This window comes from Lipotes vexillifer, unplaced genomic scaffold, assembly GCF_000442215.2.
Source record: "Lipotes vexillifer unplaced genomic scaffold, Lipotes_vexillifer_v1.1 scaffold614, whole genome shotgun sequence".
NCBI lineage: Eukaryota > Metazoa > Chordata > Mammalia > Artiodactyla > Lipotidae > Lipotes > Lipotes vexillifer.
In genome coordinates, this window is record NW_006787203.1 from 640,649 (window position 1) to 646,239 (window position 5,591).

The 5,591-nt window shown below is 38.8% G+C and overlaps 1 protein-coding gene across 2 annotated transcripts in view; it reads right to left on the bottom strand.

Moving 5' to 3' along the window:
* VPS37A (VPS37A subunit of ESCRT-I) overlaps positions 1-5,591 on the bottom strand; it is a 39,467-nt gene that overhangs the window by 26,930 nt on the left and 6,946 nt on the right. The window lies entirely within an intron of this gene.

A 5,591-nucleotide genomic window follows, 5' to 3' on the forward strand; every position in this document is an offset into this window, starting at 1 on the left:
GCAGGAAGAAGTAGCTTGGGTCCTTGATGGCTATGGAATTGTCAAACTGAATTTCTTGTATGTAGAGAAAAAGAAACTTTTATCACGTTTAAGTTACTATTTTGGGAGTCTGTTACTAGCAGCTGAATATAAATGCCAACTAGTGTAAGTCCCATATACTTTAACATTCTACATTCAGAATTTTATTTTATTTTTATTTGCAGGCATGCAATTATTACAGTTATAATCTACCAACCAAATCTTTTGGGGGATCACTTGGAATGCTAACCAACATCCATAATCTTTCCAAAGGGAAAAATGTTAAGTAGTATTAATGAGTTAACGCTGAAAGGAAGCCTAATATCCAAACAGATGTGAAAGTTTTTCAAGCATAAATAACTGAAAGATCTAGCAATTATGTAATTTACTTTTCTTTTGGTTGCTTCAATTAGGAGCTTTAGAAAACCTCTTATTTTCCTCATTTTCTTTTTTGGACCATGACTTTTTTTTGCCTTCTGATAAAAATCTAGCCTCTCAAATATGTAAATTTTAGGTAGCTTGAAAGGATCAAAAGTGTTGGGATGGAGTTATGGAGAAATCACAGATGTCTCTTCTGACATCCCATGGAATGAGGTTATGACTGAAGAGAAGAAATGGTTGAGAAAAGACTGAAGAAGATATTCAATATTAGGACTAACACAATTTTCATGAAAGTTTCTCTTTGGAGATCACGTTTGGACTAGGATACCAACAGCCTTCTCAGCTGTATAAACATTATGTAATCAATAAAATGACTTAAGCTTTTTATTCCTCTTTGTTATCTTAGGACCCTAAGGTGTCCAAAGCTTTAAGGAAATACTGATCACAAAAGCATCCACCAGTTCAAAGCCAAGTGGAGCATCTTAGTGATTAAGAGCACGACCTCTTAAACTAAGCTTTCTGGGATCAAATCCTCTACTATTCACTTGTGTGATCATGGACGACTTATTTAATCTGTTTAAGCCTTATCTCTCACATGGCAAATGCAGATGTTAAAAATACCCATCTACCTAAAAGAATTGTTAGATTAAGTGAGATAGTGCATGTAAAGCCCTCCCCACATAATACCATAATTGTTCAATGTTAGCTATTATTAAATAAGCATTTAGAACACACATCTAAATTGTAGCCTGTCTAAATTTGTAATACTAAAGTTTTAACTCATTTTTTCAGACACTGTATTTTTATAGAAAATTTTTATAGAAAACAAAGTGAATTTGATTAAAATGATTTTTACTTAAATCATTGGCTAGAAGCGTTAAATTCACTGTTCCCATAATTATGTTCTTGACATTTATTAAAATTTTTGACAAGTTTCCTCCACAAATGAGGTATCAAAAATAACTAACGGTAATATTTGTAACATTAATGAGAGCTAAACCATCATTAACAAATTCCAAAACAACAGGTTAATCATGGCAATTGATGGGGTTCAGGACACGCTACCCCTAAATGTGGCACCTTGGCATCTTGAATATTTTAAGCTGAAGGAGTATGAGAAAATAGCAGAAACAGGAAGGTTACTCTGACCTCCTCCCCCCTCCCCCTTCTTCCCTGAAACAGGTCATAAAACCTCATTAAGAGGTGCCCACCCCATGCCAAGAGGAAAGGAGCATCCTTATCTCAGAAGACATAGGGACACCAAGAAGAATCCTAACAAACCGGCCTTGCTATGTCATCATTGTACCCTGCAACCACATGCCCCCTGCCCCATTTACTACAATTACAAGCACACTTCACTTTTTTGTGCTTCATAGATATTGCCTTTTTCTTTTCTTTTTCCTTTTTTTTTTTTTTTTTTTTACAAATTGAAGGATGGTGGCAATCCTGCATAGAGCAAGTCTATTGGTGCCATTCTTCCAATAGCATTTGCTCGCTTCATGTTTCTCTGTCACATACTGGTAATTCTTGCAATATTTTAAACCCTCCACCAGCAGAAAGATTGCGACTCGCTGAAAGCTCAGATGACAGCATTTTTTAGCAATAAAGTATTTTTAATTAAAATATAGACATTGTTTTTTAGATATAATGCTACTGTACACTTAATAGACTACAGTATAGTGTAAACATAACTTTTATATGCACTGGGAAACCAAAAAATTCATGTGACATGCTTTACTGCAATATTTGCTTTATTGAGGTGGTCTGGCACTGAACCCACAATATCTCTAAGACGTGCCTCATACCCCTTAACCCATCATATTCCTCCACAACTGTCCACTCTTCATCAAACCCAGCATAAAATACTCAGGTCTGTTTCTTTGGGTCTTCATTTCCTTTTGAAGGCCCCCCTGATATGTAAAACTCACATTAATTAAATTTCTATGCTTTTCTCCTGTTAATCTGTCTTTGTGACTTTAATTTTCAGACCCAGCCTGTGACCCTAAGAGCATCAAGGAAAGCTTTTTCCTCTTCTACGCTAGCTGTGTTACACAAAACGGCAGATATTTGTTCTACTTAATTAAAACAAGAATCACTCCCTGAATCTTTACCACAAATCTGTTTTGAAGTTTTTGCTATTTTCAAATAACTTTAAAAAAGTTATTCCAAAAATAATTCATTCTCATTAGAAAAAAAATTATTTTTCCAAATCAGCAAATGTTATTTTACAATATTTTTAAATGGCTGCATAAAGTTCTAGTATATTGTTTAAACTACTCCATACTATTAGATATTGAAACTGAGCAGGACCCTGTGGGGCTCCTGGGCATGGAAGCCTTTCTCTGTCCTCCGTTTCTTGTTTGTAGGGAATACACTCCAGCCTCCATTACCTTCCCTGAATTCTAAAGGGCAGATTCGAACAGTTGCTAATCAGGGAAGGGAGGGGATGCAGAGACAAGGGAGGAGACCACCTGAGGCCAAATTAAAGGAGTGCAGGCCCTGTACACACCCTAATCCTTGTTAGCAACTCTGCCCTTGAACCACTGCTATAAAACTCACCAAATCCTCCCAGGTTGGGACACAGTTTCTCAGGGCACAAGCCTGCTGTGTCCCCGTTTACCTGGCAAAGCAATGGAGCTATTCTTTTCTACTTCTTCCAAAACTCTGTCTCCGAGATTTGATTTGGCACTGGTGCACAGAGGCTGGGTTTTTGGCATCAATATTTAGATTGCTTCCAAGTTTTACTACTATAAACCATACTTTGATAAACATTCTTACAGCCATATAGCCATATCTTTATGCTGACAGGTAAGTAGTCTTTGGATGTAAACACACATATACACACACTTTGAAGTAATACTGTAATCACACCAGAGAAAATTTAAATAGCCTTCCATTAATAATTTTATTTTCTAGGTTCTCTGAGAGCAGTGAATTACTATGGCTTTACTTCAGTGGCTCTGGATCTGTTCGGGACTAAAGAAAGCTGCAACAACAGAAAACTTTGTCAGCATATGTCATTAACTGGCATCCACATTTCTTTAATAGTTCCTGAAACTGTAAAGAAGCAGATCTTGAAATGCAAGAGAAGCACTAGTTATGGTTAAAAGATTCCTTTTATAGAACAATCATTTATCTCCTTACTTTGTATTTTGTGTAAACTTGTATTTTGTAACTAAGACTAGGTTCAACTGAACAGCTACCATATATCCAGCATCTTCCAAGGAAATGGAAATAGTGTGGTCTTTGCTCTGATGGGGCACACAGCACATCAAGTGACTGAAAAAGAGCAATTCAAGATACTGATTTCATGCATCTCTGGCAGTGTTGGGTAGCTCAAGGGAGGGTTTTTAAGTGATCCTTTCCAATAAAGAGTTTAGATGCTTCAAGACAGTAGATGAAGGTTAGACAATTTCCCTTTCCCATCCCATTTTCTCCAGGAAATATCAAAACTGACTTTTAAAAAGCAAATCTGTAACAGTGCTGGAAAGCAAATAGTACCATAAACTGACAAGAAGCTTTGAGGAATCTTAGAAAGATAAAAAAAGATGGGATTAGATTTAAGGAAAAGATCAGCGTTAAAAAAAAAATAAAGAAAATAAATACAGGAACTAATGACGACCCAAAACATAAGACCAAAGCAAAGTAGGAGCAGTCAGAAGGTCCTCCAAGCCCTTGAACGGATTCAACGCAAACCAGAGTGTGGAGGGTAGGGCAGGAGCGCCTCTCAGGGTAGAGAGTGGACCAGCACGAAGCTAGAGCACTCTCCTGGTGCCCTGCTTGTTCCAACCAGCGGACAGCAGTAATATCTGCCCCCTGAACAACTCGGGGATGTAGCCTCTAAGGTAGCAGTGCCTTAGGAAGCCACTGACTCCCAGGAAGCCTCCAATTCCAAAAGACAGAGCTATCAGCTTGGCCCATAAGAGTCATTCTTTTTCACCTATCACCTGAGGCAGGCTATAATAAACAGAATTAAATATCTACAAACAAGTCAACCAGGAATCTCAAATACAGAAAAGGTTTGAACAAAACAAAACCACGCAAAGCATGCACCAAACTCAACAAGCCCCAAACACAAAACTTCAAGGAAACAGAGTTAAATGAGCAAACAGAAGACTATCAATTTGTATAATACCCTCAGAGGAACAAAAGAAAATAGCCCTTGTGTTACCGAGTCCAAGCTCGAACTCCTCGCTGCACGACAAGCCAATAAATTGAGAGACGAGTTGTTGGGGTAAGGAATAGCGACTTCATTTGGAAGACCAGCAGATCAAGAAGATGGTAGACTCGTGCCCCCAAAGAACCATCCTGCCTGAGTTAGAATTCGGGCTTCTTTTACACTAAAAGGGGAGGGAGTAAGGCCAAACATTTCCTGTTTCCAGTCAGCCTCCCGAGGGGATGTGTTAATTTCTTCCTCCCTACAGTCATTCACAGATGGGCCTGCTCAGGAGCTAAACAAAGGTATTTTAGCTTAATGCTCTTTACCTGGGAGGCAGGGCTCCCAGATATGGGCCATGATGTATAATTGAAGCTAATAGGCAACATCCCTTTAGTAATTAACTTGTAATAGAACACAAAGATTCTTCCTTATTAACACTTGCATTCTCTGTCTCTCACACACTCACTCACACACACACACACACACACGTTGATATGAAAATGAATAATTAAGAAACTGGAAATTTAAAATAAATAGCTAAATAGCTCAAATAGATGGTTCAGTGCTCTGCTTGGAAGATGCTTCATACTGTATCCTTCTCTTGGAGAATATTGATGGACTTTAGCATATTAAGGCTTTTAGAAATTCTAGAGTACTCGATTTTGTTTTCTATGTCTGTTTGACATGGACCACTTATTTTACAGTATTTTTTGAACAGTGTTCTGTAGAAGACATTGGATCATGACAGAGATGTGCACAGAGCTATAGGAACACAGAGGAAACAACCTAACCTAAACAGGGATGGGTGGGTATTCGGGGTAAAAAACAGTATCTGAGCTACATTTAATAGTCAAGTAAGGGGCTTCCCTGGTGGCGCAGTGGTTCAGAGTCCGACTGCCGATGCAGGGGACATGGGTTTGTGCCCCGGTCCGGGAAGATCCCACATGCCGCGAAGCGGCTGGGCCGGTGAGCCATGGCCGCTGAGCCTGCGCGTCCGGAGCCTGTGCTCCGCAACGGGAGGCCACAACAGTGA